This window comes from Hetaerina americana, unplaced genomic scaffold (genome assembly GCF_022747635.1).
Source record: "Hetaerina americana unplaced genomic scaffold, ioHetAmer1.1.p SCAF_21, whole genome shotgun sequence".
Lineage (NCBI taxonomy): Eukaryota > Metazoa > Arthropoda > Insecta > Odonata > Calopterygidae > Hetaerina > Hetaerina americana.
This window is the reverse complement of record NW_027286775.1, coordinates 2349939-2368255: the sequence shown is the minus strand read 5'-3', so window position 1 is coordinate 2368255 and position 18317 is coordinate 2349939.

Here is an 18317-nt window from a genome sequence, read left to right as displayed (position 1 = left end):
CGTCACCACGGTCTCTTTTTTGCATGAAATTGAGGTCTTTTGGCACCAACTTTGCTGCTACACGACGGAAACCCAAATCATTAACCACAATGTCTTGGGCGGATCCATAGGCAATGTTCAAGTCCTCCGCTATTTCTCTGATGGTTAATTTGCGGTTATTGACCAACATTTCTTTTACTTTATCAATTTTTTCACCGACTTTCGATGTCGATGGTCTGCCACTGCGTTCATCATCTTCGATTGACTCACGACCACTTCTGAACCGCTCGTGCCACTGGTAAACGACCGTTTTTTTTTAGAGAATCGTTGCCGAAACACTTTTCCAACATTTCCAACGTCCGTGCGCCACTAAATCCGTTTTTTACGCAAAATTTAATACAAGTTCGTTGTTGCAAATTTAAATCCATTTCTGCAATTGTAAAAAATCGCCAACACACACAGAGATAGATGTACTCTTGGCTACGTAACTTTTGCAAATGTCAAGTTATGACACTAAGATTTAAAGGGAATATCAACAACAGATGTACCAATTTAACAAAAAAACAGAACTCAAATCGGAACGATGGGAGCGCCACACGGTGGTTATTCCGGGAACTTTTTGATCAAGGTAGTATATATATAATATATATATATATATATATATATATATATATATATATAAATAATATATGTATATATATATTTATATGTATATGTGTATTTACAGGTATATATATATATATATATATAAATGTCGGTCACGGTAGTTCAGGGGTTTAGGGGTTAGACTGCTGACCGGAGGGTCCCGGGTTCGATTCCCGGGCAAGGAACTCTGGGCACCTGCAGCTCCAACCAAGCCATGTGATTTTTTCGGGTACAAGATCTTTCGGGGAAACTATAACCGGCACAGGGAAAGGACTGGCCCTCCTACTCTGATGTGCGAATTTCACACCCTGTCGGCCTTAGTACTGGCTGAACTCTACAACCACCTACCATACCGACCTTCGGGTTAATTACTGTGTTTATGGTTTTTCATATTTTTTATTATATATTTTTTGTTATATATATGCACGTAGCATCATGCCATTACTTAAAAAAGTTATTAAGTTTGATGTGACATTTAAACTAATTGTTTGGTCATCTGTTTTATCCTTACGTCTCAAATTGTTTCCGGAATGGCTCCCATAATTTAATGATTATGGGAATAGCGTTTTATTTTTGCAGCCGTAATAACTCCCGTGAAGATAAACATTAATGGATGTCTATTGGCCGTTTGAGGGCACAACTTCCCCAAACGGACCAAGTCCTCTGAAACTGTTCCTCCCCCCTTCTCTTGATCGCTAGAGGCCTGCTGTTCGGGGATGAAAATCTGACCTAACGAGAGGGATAAAGGGATAGGGCGCTGTTATTCCTCCCATCTTCTAGGTAAGTTGAGTGTGAGTGTGGGAGAGAGGTGGACGACGCCAAGAGTTTGAAAGAGGACGAGGAGAGAAGAAAAGAATGAAAGCGAAAACCCCCGCAAATCCAAAAAAAATCTGTTATCGCAACGGAATGCCGGCGTTTATCGACTTCCAATTTCTCCGCTTCGCTTGACTTCTCGCTCCCTTGCCATCTGCCCTTAAAAAAGTTGGGAATCGCATTCCTTTCCTCCGTTCCCTTTTAACCCCAACCTTCCAGAAAGAATTGCTGGGGCGGAGTTGAGGCCGGCTTGATTTTTTTTCCTTTGAGAGCACGGGTCGATCCTCCAAACGACAACAATCGATGCGGTCGGTCGCTCCACACAGTAAATACGGCGGCGCGTGGACGGCGCTCGGGTCTCCGGGAAGGAGTGGGTGCCCTGCTCGGGGCTCGCACAAATACGGGCGAGCCAGCCTTCCTGCGCGCCGGGCGGGGGAAGACGAGAGCCCCCCCCCCCCCGTTCTTCGCTCCCTCAGCAGGGCGGACAAACGCTGCGTGACCGAGGACGATGGCAGGGACCGAGAGATCCCATTCCCGCGTCGGATTGGGTCGTTAAAGGTGAGTTGGGGGCCTCCTGATCTGAGGTAGCCGTGAGCCCCGAGGTCGTTGCGGGGGAAAGGGGGGGGGGCTGAGCGGTTAAGTGAAGCAGGAGGCAAGTCTCGAATGGCTGACTTAGGAGGAAAGTGACGGGGATGCCTTTGGGGTGAGTTTGCAAGTGGCCATATGGGGAAGACGGGGTTAGGGGCGAGAGGGTTCGGAGGTGCGTTTAAGGGGAAAGGAGAGAGCACTGGAGGGATTTATTTCAAGGAACAGAATGACTCCTTTGGGGGGAGAGAGAAGAAGGGTAACCAGGGGGGGGCACGTTTTTTTATTTGTAGCATGGAGTGGGGGTCGGGGGTGGGGTCGGAGGGGCAGAGATGGGGAGAATGAAAGAGAGAGAAAGGGAAGGAATGTTCGGCTTGGTGTAAAGAACTAGAAGTCGTGGAAAAAAAATATATATATATATATTTAATCCCTTGGACGGTGCTAATGCGTCGGCGGCATAAATGGAGACTTTGGCGGTATTCGGTCAAATGGGGGGGCGGAACACAATGAAGGGCGGAAGTGCGGTCGGTGGGGGAACGGCCGAAGCCAATGGGATAGGGTGTCCCCGAAGGAGGAGGGAAAAATTGCCTCCTTTTTGTTTTAAATGGAAGGGTCGGGGTAAAGATGTACGGTTAGGGGAGCGCTCCTCCGGGATTGTGCGACAGGGAAAGGATCGAGGAGGGTGGGGGGCGGATTTCTCGCTCTTTTTTTATTAAGCTGCACTCAGGGAGGGAGAGTTGGAGCGAGGGCGTTGGGGGTGTGGCTTGTATCGGGTGGGGGGAGGGGAGGGGAAGGCTGGAGAAGGGGGAGGGAGGAGTGGGGTGAGGAGGTCGAGGGCTGGTTGCGGGTCGGAATTTCCCGACAAGAGATGTGGAATTGGAGAAGTGGGCGATGGACGAACCGTCGAGGGTATACGCATCGGGGAGGCGTCTGTGTGTGTGTGTGTGTGGTGTGTCTGCTGCGCGGGTCCTTTTTTAGCCGGGTGTGGAGAGCAGTAGGAAAAGTCTCGTAGAGATAAGGTTGATTGAGGCTTAAACCGCACCCTGCCCCATTACTCCCCCGCCCAGCGAAATTTCCTCCCTTCCCTATCGCGCCACCGCGTCGGCCTTGTTTTTTTTCCTCCCTCCCTTCCACAGACCCCGCCCTACCACGGTCCGCCCTTCCAACCCCCCCCCCCCCCCCCGTCGCCGAGCCCGATACCCGAAGTGCGTCCACGCATCCAGAGATATCGGCGGCTAAAAAAAAATGTCCGTCTAAATTGCCGCATCGGTCGGTGGGAGTGGGTGTTTGTGTGGGGGCGGTGGGTTAAGGCTTGTTTCGCATCCGCAGGCTAATTCAAACCGCTTTTCACGCCCGTGTGCCGTCCTCAGTAATCTCTGCGCGGAAATCTTCCATGGCTTTTATCTCTCTCTTTCTTCTCACACGCCCACAGAAGCCCACCGACACTGCTCTACTCCCACGCACTCCAAATCTCCCGGGGGCGATCTCTATCGAATCTCCAATTGGCTGCTGCTCATTTCCTCTCTCGGGCGACCGCAAAACCCTTCCCACCCCTCTGCTTCCTCTTCTCCCCTCACCCCCTCGCAATCTGAAGGTCGCGCGTCACTCTTCATTCAGCACTCCGCCACCGACGCGTTTGTCTTCCCTCCCTCCGGTCGTCTTCGGGTCCCTTTCACTTTCGCAACTCGACTGGGAGAATGGAGTGGTGAGCCGCGGAGGGCTATTTATTGCCCTTTCAAACTGCGCGTCCGGCGGAAGTGTAATTTTCAGCCTTGCTTGGACCCACCCAACGACCACTACGCTTGCGTGCCGCCGTCGGGAGTGGGGGCCGCAGCACGCGCCGACTCACGCAATGCGAGGCCGCGGCCGAAGAGGGTTTGTACGCACCAACCCGCGCCGCAGTCTTCGCTTGGAATGGTCCAACGGGCGGCGCCTACAATTCTTTCGGGAACGCTATTCGCACGTTTCACATTTAATGACCGTCCGTGGTTTAAGGGAAGGCCATTCCAAACGGCGATGTTCTAAGGTGATGGCTGACACGGGCCCAGGACGAGTCAATCGCCAAGTGGTAGCTGCGTTCGTCCCGCGGTAACGTCTATTCAAATGCGGGGATTCCACTGAGCACAAATATTGCCATAAAGTACAGAGAGGAAAGAATGACTCTCCGATAATATCAGGTTGACTGTAGGACCAAAAGCGATTTCGGAAGGAAGAAAATATTGTTGAAACCGATGGCGTGAGAAGTAATTATAGTCGTTTGTTTGTTTGTTTTATTAAGCAAGAAATATATGTTCTAAAATTTCATGAATTCGAACGGGAATTACCATAATCAAAAATTAGTCCCTAAGAGGAAGTGCGTGAGCAAATTTTGATTGCATTCAAGTAGCTTAGGCTTCACATTGGTTAGCCAGATTTTCACAATAAAAAAGTTTATCCGTGAATCAAAACAGATTTCTGTGATTAATTTAACATTTAACTTGTCGTTTGACTCTTTCCAAATTCAATAATTAATAGAATAACACTTAAATTTCTTGCTGCATCCTAAGGTGCAATTATTTGTTATACGATAGTATGTGTACTTATTTGCGAGTAAAATGAGAGGATTTTTGCATGAATGTATACATACGCCACTGTGGGTATGGCTTTGCATGTATGGGTTGGTTTTGAATCTGGTTTTGTTCCCTTTTACGGGTGGTGTCCTAACACCCCCCGCCACACGCCCTTGCGGCGGCTTGCGGGGTATTATGTAGATATATAGATAGATAGGTAATAAACCCCCCAGAATTTAATTAAAGTAGCACTCGATTAAATAGGAAGAGGTAATGATGAAATAAATGTAAATCGCGTGTCACAGTTTTTAAGTGACATTTCAATGACCCCTTTCAATGAACGTTCAGAATTCACCTACTCACATCAGATGTCAAAATTGGCACACTATCCATCGAATGAAGAGTTTGAAATCGCGGGGAAGTGAAAGGAAATACATTAAATGTGCCTCAAGGGAAGGTCACAAGAAAAAAAACATTTTTCGTTGTGGTTTTTGCATGACTAACTCTACTCGTATTTTTTGGTTTCCCTCCAAATACAAGAATTTTGAATTTGATAATGTACACATGCCATTCTTTATTCCATGCGTGTAAGTATTCCGTAAAAGTCTGTTGGCTCTTATAATACATTTTTTAAGTCCGCGGTAGGTTTTTTTCCATTTATTAGCGATTGATATCATTATATTACAATTTAAGATTTAAAAGTGATTTCTGTAAATAAACTTAGTTTTGTCAAACGTAAATTTGAGGAAATGATGCATATTAAAACAAGAAACTAGCATCTTAATTTTCCATTCTAATTACTTAAAATAATGTCTCCGGTTTCGCATTAGTAAGGCATATTCGGGCAACATTCTGACGCAACTTAGCTCATACCGTCATCTCAGCATTGCGTAACGGTGTTCCGTCGAACTTCTTGGTGACAACTTGATTTTTAGGTCACAGGTCATTCACTGTAGTCCGATGGACAATACTTACACCTGCAAACATGGAATTCTGCCCTCGAGCCCCCAAGTAATCCTTCTGATTTAATTATTCTAGCATATCGCTTCATTGTTTTAATTGGGTGGTACTTCGTTTTGTACTTATCCTCCACATTACACGTACGTACACAAATATCACATGCGTTCCCATTTAAATACTTTTAATGAACGCCTTCTCATCTAACATTTTTCCTTTTTACGGTTGGTGACCTAACATCCCCCGCCACACGCCCTTGCGGCGGCTTGCGGGGTATTATGTAGATGTAGATGTAACACAGTACTCCCATGTGCCTCTACTCAGATAAACTCAACTTCTCTATTCCAAATCATCAAGACAAAATATCAGCGGAAAGCGATCAATAGGCATCCTATTGTTAATTTCTATTCTAAAAATAATATTGAAAATGTGCACAATATTTATAAATTTGTATACACAAACGCTCTTTAACTTTGGTCACACTCGCTTAGCTTAGCGTTTCCCAAAACTTTCTTATGATTTCATGACTATGAGATGTAGTCCCAAGGACCTTTGCCGAGTAGACGCTCATCCGAAAAATCAATCAAGTCCACTGATGGATTGAGAGCACTGATTCCGCCCCAAATGACCAAATCCCCAAAACCGCCTCCTCCTCCCGCCTCGGTCTATCGCCATGCCCGGCGGGAGGGTCGACGGAACCGGTCGAACAAATCAGCGATCGGGCGCTGTTATTCCTTCCATTTGACAGATTAGTGGGGGTGGTTGGCACGAGATCAGTGAACCGCAAAACAATATCTCGATAGGACTGCTATAAATGTGAGGCGTCTGGTTTTAGTAGTCTTGAGTATCTTCCGCGACAGAAATTTGCATATAGTATCTGAATTTTGCTAGTGCCATTGCAGTTCCAAAAGCCATGGGTTCGCAGGGGTCCCATCCAACGACAGTCGCATGTCGATGGTGCTCAAGGCCTTTTCCGTCTCACCTGCCGGCGGTGATGACCGCTGGAGTTTCTCCTACCCCTAAAAATAAAACGGAGGGAGCTCTCCCCGCTCATCTCACGCCTGTCAAGAATGGCGGGGGGAGGGGTGGGGGATGGTGGGAAATTAAGAGTCGTCGGAGATAAGGGCGCCCCCCCAGTAAAGTTCCTCCATCCGCCCTCTCGCTCCCTTTCTTCCGGCGAGAGAAGGAGACTTAAGGGAGTCGAGTGGGTTACGAGTTTTGAAGCCCTAGGGATTGATAGATGTGAATGGGGCAAGTTCCCTCGCTGGGCTGGGAACGGGGGGAAGTGGAGATGGGGAGGAGTGTGGGGGTTGGCGAGAGTCGGATCGGGAGGGTGGAGGGGGGGGTTTAAGGGTTTGGCCGTGTGCAAGGGGGATTGAAAGTTGGCGCTAACTGGAAGGGGGGGGTGGGGGTTCCCCGGCGAGGAGCCTCCTCCTCAGCCGGCGGTGGGATTTCTGGACGTCCGGGGTTTAACCGCGCAGAGGACGCCGTTAAAGTTGGGACGGGCTCACGGATCTCGGCAATAACTCGCCTTCCGCGCGCCCTCGTTCCCACATGCCCGGGGCTCCCCCGAGCCACACATTCGCAGGCACCTCCCCCCTCCACCCTGGCTTTTCCTTCCCCTCACTCCTTCCCACGTTGCCCTTTGTCCTCACAGCCCTTCATACTCGACCCTAAACCGTTCCCTCCTCCATACCCGCCGGCTCCAGAGGATTCGACCCCGAAGCAGAGTGACGCGATCCTGAGAAGACACTTAACGAGGGAAAGGCGAAGGGGCACCGGGGAGGTTGGTGTTCCGCTCCCATTCACTAAGTCGAGTCCTTACACGGCACTCCCTCCTGAGGACGATTGAAGGAGTCCCGTATTTGTGCATTGTCATTCAATGCGAACACCATTTGCGGAATACGGTGCGTTGCGAAGAAACATGCGAAGCTCTACATATTCTTCTGACATCCGTTTTTTTCAACTGCCTGGTATTTGTTCGTAGTGTACACTAATTTGCAGAGCAATCCCATATTCAATCATCTTATCACTTCCTGGAGCCTTATTGTTTTTCAAATGATTTAATGTCTTCGTTATTACTACTGATAATGAGTGCACCTGTTATGGCAACCGTTACATTGGGGGATTATTCGGACGGGAGTTTATCGCCACCCCATCATTATTGCTTGAAGTGCGAGGTTTAGTTCTCGAGAAAATCGCCGGACATGAAAATACATCTGCATCTAAAATTGTGTTGATATCTTCTAGTGAAATGGGTGATGAAGAACGGGGTAATTTACAGGAATAGAAGAATGTTAAGTTTAGGGATAGTATGCATCAATTCGTTACGATGCATCAAAAATACGAACAGGTGGATTGAGTCAGCTTATCGACTCTTACCTGTCGAGGATTTGAAAGCCACGCTGCGAAGCATGCCCCAGAGTGGTGAAGGGTATCTCCGGATGATGCAACTGGCAATAAACGTCGTACCATGGCGTATTCGTGAGCTTCTTCCCTCAGAAGAAGTTGGAAATATGTGGTTGTAGGGGTACGGCTGAGAATAGGGAACGGCCCTTTTCATACATTTCCATCGAAGTGGAAACACCACCTCGCCGTGATTCGTGTGACTGCCCTCTCGGTAGCCTTGACGAAGTATTATACTCACACAAAGATATGCGCAGGAAACCTAGGGGAGAGATCCAGAACACGTGACGAATGCGATGAGCTGAGTAGAATGATATTGAATTTTCAACAACTTAATGAAAGCAATTGAACTATGAATCTCAAAAAATTAACGTCATTATATTTGAATATTTGTGTATCTATTCACTGAATAATATTACCTTTCTGTCTTTTATTTCTTTAGTTTCTGAACTATTATAAAAGATTTCTAAATATTAAGTTGCGATCGGTGCAAAATGACCAATGTCGTCGAGGGTACAAGAAACATGAATGCTATAATTACTGAAGTATTTGCGAGGTTCATTTGTCAATGTTCCGTCATTAAAACATATGACGAGTATTCTAAACGAATTTCATAAAAATACTTTTAACGTCTTCTCTTCGTATTTCCACCATGATCTTCTGTTTTCATGCCACATTTATCGGCACCGACATTGCATGAAAGAATTAATATCCGTCCATCCATAAATAACAATGGATATTTTAGTTACAATGCAGCATTTGCTGTTTGTATGCCCGGATTCATTCACGATCTTCATACTCTACTCAATTTCCACCCGCGATTGAGTCAAGGAAGAAAGTCAAGGAAGAGATGAGTATTTACTCGTAAATTTACTCAACAACTACCTCACTGCAATGAAGAAAAGAGCGTGTGATGATTTTCATTCAGTCATTCATGGGAAGCTTACATCAAATCGTGCTTATAAAACTAACAAGTTAACACTGCACATGATCAATTTTGAAAAATTATATACACTTGAAATATGTAATTGAAAAAATATTTTTCCCTATTTTTATTTCGGAAATATATTGGGAAAAATATTTGAAACATGGAGAAAGTAAAAACTCATACCAGCCTGGAATTTCATAAATCTTCCTTGAATTACCTTTAATTTCTCTGTGTTAGTTTGAAAGCCGACTCGTCACATGCACTGTGTGAATCCATTTTTGTGTGCCTAGTTTTAGCAGTCAAAGTTCCATAGGAATATCTCAGATAAAACTTGAAGTAGGATGTTTAATTTCATAATCGCCCTTCGCAACTTGGTGAAACTTCTTGTATAAAATTTCCGAATTTCTGAATGTACTGTAAAGAAACGATGGTTTACTGAGAAGATTACGTTTCTATGCAACAATTTCAGAGCGTAAAAATCATTCGCCTTGACTGGGACTCGAACCCAGATCCCTTAATATCCGGTCGAGTGCTTTAGCCACTTAAGCTACCGAGGCGTCCTCTTAAACTCTGAAATTTTGGGGCTTTTAAAGGAACTAGATGTTATGACGAAATACCGTACATACAATGTCACATGCATTCGTAGTCGTGCGCGAGGCGCCACTGTCCACGAGGTTAAAGCCAACTTTAAACACGTATGGTGTTTTCCCTTTGACAAATTCCAAAGAAACTGCGGGAGATGCCGCAACAGTAACTTTTAACGGAGTCATCCGCTAATGTGCATTTCAATGCAACAATTTCAGAGCGTAAAAATCATTCGCCTTGACTGGGACTCGAACCCAGATCCCTCAATATCCGGTCGAGTGCTTTAGCCAGGTATTTCGTCATAACATCTAGTTCCTTTAAAAGCCCCAAAATTTCAGAGTTTAAGAGGACGCCTCGGTAGCTTAAGTGGCTAAAGCACTCGACCGGATATTAAGGGATCTGGGTTCGAGTCCCAGTCAAGGCGAATGATTTTTACGCTCTGAAATTGTTGCATTGAAATGCACATTAGCGGATGACTCCGTTAAAAGTTACTGTTGCGGCATCTCCCGCAGTTTCTTTAGATTACGTTTCCTTTATATTCTTTTTGCCCTTTTATACCCTATCTTTTATATCCTTAATAACCTTATATACCTATATATATTATTTATCCACTGTATCGATTATCGAAATAACACTCATATTAACTTACACATTTGCACTGAAATCAATTAAAGGTTATTGTATATTTTCACGGCAGAGTAAATAAGTCAGTTCAGGAGATTACGAGCGGTTGCGTGTTTCGCTATTGGCTAAAACCTAATATTGCTTCCGAGCGTGTCCGCTGGACTACATACGCGCGTATTATAAAATAAATGAGACGGCTTAATCAACGCGGCGTGATCCCAACACGAAATAGAGAGAGCTAGGACGCAAATATTGCATAGGTTTCCGCCTCAAAACCGCCAGCGTGGCAAGGTGCGAGGGGAGGGAGAGAGACCCTTGCAGGGTCTCAGGGGGGGGGGCGCCCTGAGGCATGGAGCCCGGCGATCGCCACCCCACCGCCCGCAAGCACGATTCTCACCCGTCCCTTCTCTCTGCCGACCAGCTCACGCGGGTGGAGTTGGCAGGCCCCACCCTACCAGAAGAAACGCAGGGATGTTAAATTTGGAGAGGAAAAATATTTTGTGCTAAATGTCTCAGGAAAAATTCATATAAATTGCTAGGTTTACAAAAGAAATTTTAGCATAATAGCGTAATGTAAGAAGTAAATTTCTTGAAAATGTTTTCATAGCTCCCAAAAAATGTTCTTTATACTCGTATTTCAGTTGTTTACGAAATAATGATTGTTAAAATCATTGTGCTATTACGGTTGCTGGATACAATTTTCTTTCTCCTACGACCGAACATAGATCCTTTTTTATTTGGAAGTATTCATGATGAAAACTATAACTTTGCATTTCCATAGTATTTTATTTAGATAACACTCTTTTACTTAGACCTGGGTTTTTGCTTTCAATGTCTTCGTCCTCATGATGAAACCCACGCCGTGTCTTTTTGAACATCATTATCAGTATTTCAATCCTAGGATTGGTTTACTGCAGCCCTCCATTATACTCGATTCAATGTCAATACCCTCAATCCTTGATGCATTCTCTATTTTACGTCCTTCTTATTCTGTCCTATGTACATGTCTCTTGGTCTTCCTCGTGGAATCTCCACTTCTATTTTTCCTTCTATTAATATACTCCCAATAAATCTATAGCGCCTCAATGTGTGTCCAATCCATCCACAGGTATCTGTATTTCTTCTTTGACGTAGAGCTCTCCATATGGTCCTTTCCTCTTCTGCTCTTCCATATACTTCCTCGTTCCTTACTTTCCCTGTAGTCTTTATAATATACTGTGTTTTCCATTTTAAAATAAATCGATTTCATGAATTCAGCCCTCAAAACAACTTATTATAGAAGTATTTAATTAAAGGCATATTAAGTAAATCAACAGGAAAATGGCCTAAAACATAAGAAAGAAATGTTTTACTTAAACGGTTTTTGAAGGGCGTATGCATGATGGTCACAGGGTAGCGCCACCTTACACGCAAAAGTGCTGCTTCCGCTAACCCAATCGCTTCATCATCAGAACAGAATGTTTTGCAACTTGGTGGATATTTGAAAAAAGTCGCGTTCCTAGTTTCGGACTCCGGACTCACCGTACAGCAGCCATCCCACCACTCCACTCCTATCAGGGCACACCACAACCCTCGTATTCCCGACCGTGAAACCGTTCTCCATCGACTTGTCATCTCCGTAGCTGTTCTCGTGGAATTATACCACGGTCATACGCAGGGAAGACGACATTTCTTGATGTTATTCCTGTTGAATTTTAACTTGAAGAATAACCATAATTTAAAAATATGATAAAACATGTACATGTAGATGTAAATAATTATATTTATGAAAGGATCTTTCTCCCAACTCGTATCCATATTGATGATGATTGAAATTGGTATATCTCAAAGTAATTTTGCTAGGTATTTATGAAATAGTAAGCAAAGGTTCAAGATGAACGTACCATATATAATACATGTAGATCAAGGGTTTAGACACGTTGATTTCGGTTTAATTTTAAGGGTTATGGGGTGGAAGATTGAGGTGCAATCAATACAGGGTTGTTCTCATCAAAGTGCATAGCGTCACTCCTTAATTATCCCCAGTTTTAGTGCACTCGTAATTAATATCTGGAACTCTCAGCGTTCGTATTTTCCATTCCGTACCATTCGACCAATGCAGTCAGAGACCTCGGGCTCCTCGTATTCCCATATCTTGCTCTATTTCGGATCTCCAAATCACATCGGGCGAGGTGTGTGACGTCGGGGGAGACGGATAGCTCTGCTATGAATGACTGCATTAGTAGAAGCAAGCACCCACCACTCGCAAACCGGCGCAGAGCCGCGAGTGACGTATTACACGCAAAGCTCTCTCGCCCTGCGTCGAGTGTCTCGTTCTGAATGCGTGGGGGAACATTCCAATTTCTCTTTCGCGACTCCGGAAACGCCATTCTAGTCCTCCCATGTTCAGGGCCCCCGACTCCATCCCCTCCTCCTGCCCCTGCGTCACCCGCGCTCACTTTTACCACTTCCCCCTCCCCGCCAGGTCTCCGAAATTAATCAGGACGGAATTAAAATTCTTGCTATAGGAAGAGGGAAACTGAATTCGGATTTGGCGGCACAAGGAGATAAAATGAATGGAATAATGTTGAACAGTCGTCCGTCTCGGGAGCAATGGTAAAGGTAGACATTCGATTGGCGTCGAAATGAAACTATAAAAGACATCTAAGAGGAGGAGGAGGAGACCGCCACTCAAATCAATCAAAGGAAGTTTGGCTGCCATAAAAAAGGGAGCGCTCGCGTGAAATTTTGCACTTGTTGCATCACTGACATGTGCGATTGGAAATAAAAACTAAAAAAAATATAAGATACTTGAATACTAGGTGTTGGTCGCGGGTTCTGGAGTTAAAATGGGCGCATTAAATGAGAAAAAATAAATACAATGGAAGAGTAGGGGGGGGGGGGAGAAAAGTAAATGCAGTAATCAACACGGAGTACTCTTATGACTTGATGAAGGACGATGTGGAATGCACGAGGAGCGATTGATTCGTTGATTGGGAAAGTACGTTATAATGGAAAATTTGAGATGATAGGCCAGGGGCATTATGGGCCGATTATGAGAAGGGGCATAATTATGGTTTGGTAGGAGGTATAAGTGAAAGGGGAGCTGACGAGATGTATGACAATCAGATATGCATGCGAGGTCCGTCCAATAAATACGCGAACTGAGGCCACAAAAACTTTATTTTGTAGACTTAAATCCGCATCGATTTTGTCCCCTTCAAATTACTTTTCATTCGTTGCTATGCACTTATTTCATCTTCTTCCATTCCACTGTTTTAAGTACCCTTAGAAGTCCTCGGCAGTTTAGCTTTTTTGTTTTCCCGTCGTTTCTTCCTTTATTGTCTCCACATCTTCCCAAAGATGTCCCCACATCACATTTTTGCATATTGGGAATAGGAAAAAAGTCGCAGAGGGTGAGATCTGGCGATTAAGGAGGATGATCAAGGATGGTAAAACGAGACGTTTCAGGCGTGATATGGTGGAATATCATGATTAATTAAAAATAGCAATTTTCCACAAAAATAAAATTTAATGCGACCAGTATATATATATATATATATATATATATATATATATATATATATATATATATATATATATATATATATACTGGACTCTGAGGTTTAACTGTCACCTGATGATGATGTAGTAACATTGAAACCGGTCGCATTAAATTTTATTTTTGTGGAAAATTGCTATTTTTAATTAATCAAGGATGGTGATTGATTTTCTTGTCATAAACTGGCGAACAATCAATGCCGAATGTGCAGGTGCATTGTCATGGTGAAGGATCCATCCATCTTGTTCGGTTAAAATTGTGTGCACTGTTGATTGTCCTAAATTGGGTTCATCAGCAATTATTCGGACAGTTTTTCGACGATCGGTAAGGACAAGGGACCGCACACGATCAATGTTGCCGTCAACGCAGGTGGTTGAAGGTCGTCCCGACCTTGTATCATCCGTGGCGTCTTGTCGGCCATCTTCAAAACACTTCAGATCATTATCACCGTGAAAAGTTGTCAACATTTCAGTAATTTCTTGATAACTTTTACCGCACTTCACCAAAAAGCTTGGTGTTGATGCGTTGCTCCGTGATTTCGTCAATTTCCATTTTCGAAAAACAGTAAAAACAAGGACAACATAAACTAACATAAGTAGCATCATACGCACAGCTCGACGATCCGCCAAGCACAGACACGGCTCCTCATTGGTTGTCATGCATGCGTCATGGCCGCCAGATTGTACCAGTTTGCGTAGTAATTGGACAGACTACGCATGGAGAATAGAGGGCTGGAATATTCAAACTGAAATTATAATAAAATGTCGTTAGAATTTCGTGCAACGACGTATTTCTCTACTTATTATCTCATCATCACTTTGGTCGCCGCGTGAAAGTGGACTGCACTTGAACATGTAATGTAACTACGATCTATTTTAATAATCACCGAAATTCATCCTCTTGCGAAAAAAAATCTTGATTATTATGAGCATCTACTGACGGTGCCGGCTTAGTGTGTAAAAAGCCAAAAGCAAGAAAAAACCTTTAATTGAAAGTCTACCTTGCTCATCATGCCTCTGTGATTGGAATTAACTTTGCTTCCTTGATTTCAATTGCATTCTCTCACTGTGGCATATCTATTTTCACCATTTGATCGATGAACTTTGAGCCGAGGTCTTGCTTTCTAATTATGGTTTAGTTTAAACTACTTTTATTCAAATTTATGGACCCTACATGTCCTTTATTAATTCATATTCTAATTATGCTGATTCATTCCTATTTGCCTATTCCGTTCATGGGAGAGGAGAGAGACACACGACCTCTAAATGGGAGGGAAGGGGGACGGTGAAAATGTATCCGAGCAGGCCGAAACTAGCATCGGCCCGGGAAGAATGGAGAGAAGCAGCCAACCAATCATTCGATTCAAACGCTAATGAATTTACGAATTTCACAGAGACATTTGCAGATTATCGCGAGTGAAATTGTCTCTACCTTCCTAGGCAGATGACGGAATGGGTAATTTAAAGTACATTTTCATGAACTCTAACTCTATTATAATTCATTTTGTCCGCTTTGCTTAAATATGAATCAATTTGACGTATGAGATTTACATGAAAAATTTCTTACCCCTCACTGAGATGTGATTGACTGTGTTTTGTCTGTTAATTTTTTCTTACTATCCAAGTCTCGATCGCTCTGCGAACCCAAGCCTATATTTAAAAGGACTCCTCCTAGGTTATTACTCCTGCGAATGCCGCTTCTGGTTGTCCTAAAGAAAGAGCATGCTGAAGAAAGAGGCGAATACTTTTATAACTTCTTTTTTGTATCAATTATTTTATGTTAAAGTATAGCTGAATTGCCTTCTCCTGGTCCTATGATATCACTAATAACCCCACTTTCAGCCATTTACTTCCCTGGCGCTCGTATGCACTGTTTTATTTTGGAAGCACAGCCCTCCATCATTTTGCAGGCTCTTGTTCCTAGTATTTCTTGGCTTAGCATTAACGGTGATAATAAATCATTTTCCTCAGCGTTTAACGTTTGAAAATACTTTTCATCCCTGCTTCACCAAATGCGGAGAGCGCTTTACTAAACATCCCAGGACGGGTCAAATGATTCATTGGTTGTGGCATTTTCGCGAAGGAAAATTTTTAGTATCTCTAAATTAAAGCAAATGAAAATGTGAGAGTAATGAGGGAGCTGTAAGAGTCATATAGTAGTCGGGAATCGAGAGGCACTTTTAGTTGAGGGAAAATAGGTGTGAATTTCTTCAAATGTTAGAATTTTGACTGATGACCGTTGTTTCAAATGCACTTTAGGATTTCTGACTTTTAACTTCCATGCGCCACCAAATTATAGGGTGGTCGGGGGATTAAACTCCCACGTCACTTTCAACTGAGTTATTCCTTGAGCAAAAATTGGAGTGCACTCCGGGGACTGCAGCAGTTTATACATTTCATACAAACACGATTTCACTCTGATGAAGTTTGCCCTGCAGTAAGAATAAATAACTGCGCGGGGACAACGAAGAGCAAACTATCGTTTAAATGACGCTAAAAAGGAGGCCATATTCAGCCTCTAATTATAACTGGTGTGTTTAAGAGTAAGGTTCACAAAGAGACATAAATACTCTTTATGGTGAAGCACACCTCCACCCAGTGTTGGCGTGATGAAAAAGATCCAATATATTGCAAGTCCACAAGCTTAAGTTCTCCAGTCTGCCTCCCTCCTCGGGGTGGTAATTCTGCATTAATTGGAAAAGTAGTATTCCATTTAATGACCGACGAAGCACAGCAGGGGTATTTCATGAATCAGGTCCTAGTTGTCTTGAATGAAAATGGAAAAATGGTGCCCTCACAGTTGAAAATGGCAATTTTACTCTAAAACATTTCCTTGTTTAAAGACAACTCATGTCACTACATAGTTACTATTTATTTATGCATATAAAGTTTAATGTCAACCAACTCTAGAAATAATAATTTTTCAAACGCATTTGCAAGAGTCGAATGACATTAGAAAGTTCGATCGGCGTATCCACAGCTCTTCGATGAACTATTTATTACTAAATAAATAAGCTGTTGTGAATTTATGAGCCCACGTCGCGTTGCCACTGACAAAATATCCGGGGCCATTCGTAAGGATATGGGCCAAATAGTTATCCCCCGATTTTCTAGGATTGGAAGGACACCAACAGATAAGAGCTTCGACAGTGGGTATATTACTATTAGACTACTTTTTCAAGACTAGTCACGTCTTTATTTTTATTGGCAGTCATTGGGAAAATTTTGACACCATTTGAAGATAGCTGACTTGCTAATAGTAATAATAATAGCCAATAATTCAAAAATTCTTAATAAGAGTAATGAGCACCTGGACTTATCTTGTAATACAAAATAATGCACTGCCTCAGTCATATAATAATAGGGTAGAAGGGTTTCATTTAGATCGAAAAGCTTTTCATCGATGTCGGTCGAAAAATCAGAAATACGTTTCCTGGAATATACTAATAATTTGATTCAAGAAAAAAACCTCCATCGGCTGAGATCCCTTTTGAATTGGATCCGCTAAAATGCTCAATTTGGAATGTGATCACGCACTCTGCAGTCGCACCGGGTGACCAGTACTCCATAAATAATTTCAATCATGCTCCGACCAGCATAACCAATCTTCCTGTTGCTCCCTCAATGGGAAACGAGGCAAGTGGATGAGGCAAAAATTAATTTTCCATTGATTTATGGTTCACACACTTTCGACCCTGAACGGTACGACTCGAAGGTGAAGGAAATTGAAATTAAGGACGAATTTCGGAAATAGAAATAAAGAATGGCGTTGGAAGCGCTGGGCGAAGGAATTGGATGGAGTTCTCCTTCCCGTCAAGAATGACAATGAAGTATGAATTACAAAAATAATGGAGCAAAAAAGTTCAATGTCGATGATTCCTGCGAAGATACGAAAAACAGATCCAATCCATTTCTTATGCACCTATTAAAAGAGACCTGAGCGATAATGATAGATCCACTTCTTCGTTCTCTTTTTTGTACTCAATTTCACGGTTGTTTGATAGCAGCTCGCCTGTCCTCTCTGCCCTTTGACAGTCTATGCATCCATCTGCTACTGTGAGGATCTATAAGCCAAAGTATTAATAATTTTACCGATATACTGCCTTATTGGTCAATGGCTTTCCCTTCTACTGAGCCCTTGTTGGATTGTTACGAAACGGCTTTCATGTCTCATCATAGAGCCTATCATAGTTAACCTAACCACGGTGTTCCTTCAATTTCTCTGTTATTATCTCTACTCCAAAATGCCTCATGTGGAGCCTTTAAGGCTCAGCTCATTTTAGGTCAATAAAATATTAATAAAAGATAAATGTAATTCCAATAAAAGACACGGAATTAGCTTATGTTGCGCCCTTTTCTGACCGGAAAATACGCCAACAGGAACTAGGCCCGAAATGCATATGCTGGCAATGTAATTTTTGCAAAGCCTTTAATTTATTTGATGACAAGAATTTTTATGAAATTTTATCATTAAAAGTTTGAAAATAGCTCAATTATTGTATTATTTCTGTCCTGTAACAAATAAAATTGTCATTGAAATTTTTATCTATGGTGGGTGTAGTCCTTATCGTCTCCATGTCTATGGCGAAAATGAATTAACTACCGAAAGGGACGAGAGAAGTGAAGATTATTTGAACCTTAATCTAGAGTCATAATCCCACTGATTTCTGTCTCTGCCGTATGAGCTTTCTGGGGCACCAAATGCG